Source organism: Nothobranchius furzeri, chromosome 1 (genome assembly GCF_043380555.1).
Source record: "Nothobranchius furzeri strain GRZ-AD chromosome 1, NfurGRZ-RIMD1, whole genome shotgun sequence".
NCBI lineage: Eukaryota > Metazoa > Chordata > Actinopteri > Cyprinodontiformes > Nothobranchiidae > Nothobranchius > Nothobranchius furzeri.
The window spans coordinates 24343747-24347730 of NC_091741.1; the positions used below are offsets into that span (position 1 = coordinate 24343747).

General features: G+C 41.0%; 2 long non-coding RNA genes across 5 annotated transcripts; one reads left to right on the forward strand and one right to left on the reverse strand.

Moving 5' to 3' along the window:
• Nucleotides 1–525: 525 nt before the first annotated feature.
• On the forward strand, nt 526–2287 carry LOC139061825 (uncharacterized). Of its 4 annotated transcripts, none has more exons than XR_011515566.1 (3): nt 526–1405; nt 1546–1726; nt 1936–2287. It is a non-coding gene; the product is annotated as an uncharacterized lncRNA (long non-coding RNA). The 4 variants fall into 4 exon arrangements; XR_011515626.1 differs by having other exon boundaries at nt 2064–2287; XR_011515518.1 differs by having other exon boundaries at nt 526–1726.
• Nucleotides 2288–2488: 201 nt separating this feature from the next.
• LOC139061700 (uncharacterized) lies at nt 2489–3451 on the reverse strand. The gene is made up of 2 exons (XR_011515479.1): nt 2985–3451; nt 2489–2636 (listed from the first exon to the last, which is right to left on the reverse strand). It is a non-coding gene; the product is annotated as an uncharacterized lncRNA (long non-coding RNA).
• Nucleotides 3452–3984: the final 533 nt, after the last annotated feature.

The following is a 3984-nucleotide window of genomic DNA, read 5'->3' on the forward strand; positions in this document are numbered from 1 at the left end:
GTGAAAACAAGGTTCAATCAGGCTGAAAGAATCTATTGAGTTGTAAGTGATCTGAACGTTTCATGATGATAGCACTTTCCTAAGGGGGTCAAACCATGTCCCAAAGGTCACCGGGCCTGGTGTCACTTTAAAGAAGTAGTCCAGTTACACCTTTGTGGGCTTATAACTTGGTTTCTGAATGTCCTAGAGAGGTTAGGTTTGTTTTAGTGTACTCCAATCAACAGCCCCTACAACCACAAAAAGGAATGGAGTCATTAGCACTTAAAGAGCAAGTAACGTCTAAATTAACTTTTTTTTGCTGATGAACTGTATAAATGAGTGTCTAATAGTGTTTTAAATGTGTGCATTCTTTATTTTAGCATTTTGGTGCATTTTCTTTAAAAATTAAAAATTCTGTCTAAAAACCACAGTAATGCGCCACCTTCAGCTGAAAACATAGAATTTGAGTCATTTTGAATAAATTTTAGCCAATGGCTAAAAAGTAAAGTACTACGTAAACCAGTAGAGTACTACGTAGCAGGTCCGTGCCAAAGTTATAAAAGCAACGAGCGTCTCGGCCACGCCCTGTGGCGAGTGGGAGTTGGATTTGCAAGCGAGTGTAGGAGGTCAGCGGTAGTTCAGCATTAGCATATAGCATTAGCATATCCTAGTCTTTAGCATATCTTTTAGTGTTATAAATACTTATTTAGTGTTAGCTTGGCTGTTGTATATTATAGTTTAGTTAGTGTTTGGCTGTTAGTGTAATTGGGAAAGTATTTCGGGTTTAGTGTTCCATATCGTCTTAGTATTGGTGAGTAGGTGTAGTGTAGTATGGTTGCGGTGACTCTGTGGGCATTTTACCCGCGATTCTGCACGTCTCCGTTTGAAGAGGGAGGCTGCCCACCGTGGCTCTTCCGCGATTTAGATGCAGCCCACCGACTCTGCTCCCCCACCACGGCGGGCTCCAGTCTGAGGTGAGTCAGCTAAATAAACGTTTTAACATCTTCTAAAGACAATTCCCTACCTAAATGCAAAGTCTGAGAGACGTGGTTCACTTCCTTTAGCTAGTCAGTCGGCAATTCTGCAACAGTGACTCTAACTGACGCAGCACTTGTTGACAGCATTACAGCGTGAAATCCAGCTTGTGACCCGGTTCTGTGAGGAATTCTGTTCAGGAGGTCGCATTTCAGGCTCTCCACATCATATGTGACTGACTTTTACGTTATAACAACGATCACACACTAGGAATGTTATAAAGCGCCTATATAGGAGATTCTTTTGTATATTATCTGACTATAAACTCCAACAACAATGTGCTTCTATTTTTTTTTTCAGGCTAAATCTGCCCAAGACACTGGCTGTCAGACTGATTTAGCTGCATGAATGTACTTGTCCAGGCTGATGTGAAACCTTCCCTGTAGCAAAGGTGAATTATTTTTAATAATCTTCTATGCAAACATTTTATTATCACCTTCTAGTTTTAATTTGTTTTACAGATTATTTTTACACGTGATTTTATGCTCTTTTAAACATTTATAAATGTGCTGCTTCTTTGTTTTTACATAGCCAGCCAGAATGGAGTTCACAGCCGCAGTGTGTCTGGTGACCCACGGGGACCATGATGAAAATTCATCTTCCAGAAGGTCCCAGAGCGTCCAGACCCCCTGAAAAGACCAAGGTGTGAGGTGTCTGCTGTTGATTCCAGCTTCCACCTCAGTGACAGTGCAAGCTCAGTGAACTGTTCAAGGTAAAAAAAAAAAATTAAAACATTTCAGAATTTTTAAGATATTAACAATTAAATAAGTATGTGATTACATCATGACAGAGGCTACTGATTCTGCCCCCGTGACACTTGGTGGTGACGTGTAAGCTGATTCTCCAGGAAAATAACTTTTACATTAAATATTTTGTTTTTGCTATCAAAAGTAAATTAACTAATAACCTGCATTATTGCAGGACATTCAGCAAAATATGGACTACACCATGAGGCAGGCACATGTTAATACTCTATAAGAGCACATAAGGTGAGCAACACCACATATTGTACACTGTCCTGAATTTGTTTTCTTTCTGCATCTCATTAGCCTGGCTGATCACCTGATAACTCCTGTCATCTGGTTGTGACAGCATGAGGATGTCCTCACACACCTGTAACCTATCAGCTCATCTGGCAGAATAGAGAGAGAAGAGACAACACCACATCTCCTGTTCCTGGAAAGCCTTCAGCCTTCCTTCGATGACTGAGAACCTCCATCAGCTCTGTCTCCTGTCTGCCTACAATTATTATAATAAATATTGTGTTTGACAAGTTTTTTGTGCTGCCAAATATCTCATTTAGATTCCAGTTTTGATATTTTAATGGATATTTATAAATTACATTGAATATCACATTTTTGTTGCATGTTTAACTAGCTATTGTGATTAATTAAACTAGCACCTCACTGTTAAAAGCTCGTTCTAATTTCAAGCATGTTTAAGTATTTATGGACATGAACAAAAACAGGAAAAATATAAATTGAGATTTATTTAATTAATATAACAAATAAGGGGGAAAGAGTCATTGAAAGGCACATTCTTCTGGAAGTTCCTGATCCTGAGGACACCAGCAGAGGAGACCAGCTGCAGACACCAGAGACCAGCTGCAGACACCAGAGGACCTAGAACCGAGAGAGCAGCTGTTATTAGTAAATAAATAAAGAAATCAGGGCAGTTTTAGTGGGCTGAACACATTACAGAATAATTTTCTCATGGGGTATTTTCATAACTTTATATGCAGCAGACTGTACCTTGAGCCCAGGGCTACCGGAGAGCTATCCAGCATGTTTCAGTGGATTTTCCTGCTTTAACAGGTTAGATTAGCTGTTAAGCAGCTCAGCTATTTGTTGCTGATTAAAACCAGGTGTGCTGAAGCAGATAAACCTCTAAAACATGCTGAATACTAGCTTTTTGGGGCCGTGGAGACAAACCCTGCAGCTAATCCAATGCTATGGCTAACGGCTACTTACCTTTCAGAGGTGATTCTGTTGGGTCGGTTCTGGGAGTTTCAGGCAACTCACAAGCTCAAAACAATAAGACTCAGGTCCGCTTGTCTCCTCCAAATAGACTTGGTCCCTTTCTTCTCGGGTGTCTGTAAGGAGGGGGAGAAACGTCCTCCACTTCTATCAACTGCTCAGAGTAAAGGGAGCTAGCTTCGTCTAGTTAGCCATCGTCTTCGTCACTGCCGTGGCTCCGCCCTCTCGGTCCTCCAGGCAACGCCTACTAATGTTGCATTTTTTAAAATTGATACGTGGGTGGAGAAGGACTCCGAGGCTCAATTGACCCGCTCTTTAAGGTTTGTAAATGGCACCCAGAATTATGTTGCACGAAGCACAATTTCACATCATTCTGGGTCCATTTGTGTGAAAACAAGGTCCAATCAGGCTGAAATGTTACAGGAAGGTAGAATCTATAGAGTTGTAAGTGATCTGAACGTTTCATGATGAAAGCACTTTCCTAAGGGGGTCAAACCATGTCCCAAAGGTCACCGGATCTGGTGTCAATTTAAAGAAGTAGTCCAGTTACACCTTTGTGGGCTTATAACTTGGCTTCTGAATGTCCAAGAGAGATCAGGTTTGTTTTAGTATACTCCAATCAACAGCCCCTACAACCACAAAAAGGAATGGAGTCATTAGCACTTATGGTGTTTAAATGGCACCCAGAATTATGTTGCACGAAGCACAATTTCACATCATTCTGGGTTCATTTGTGTGAAAACAAGGTCCAATCAGGCTCAAACGCTACAAGAAGGTAGAATCTATTGAGTTGTAAGTGATCTGAACGTTTCATGATGATAGCACTTTCCTAAGGGGGTCAAACCATGTCCCAAAGGTCACCGGGCCTGGTGTCACTTTAAAGAAGTAGTCCAGTTACACCTTTGTGGGCTTATAACTTGGCTTCTGAATGTCCTAGAGAGATCAAGTTTGTTTAAATGTACTCCAATCAACAGCCCCTACAACCACAAAAAGG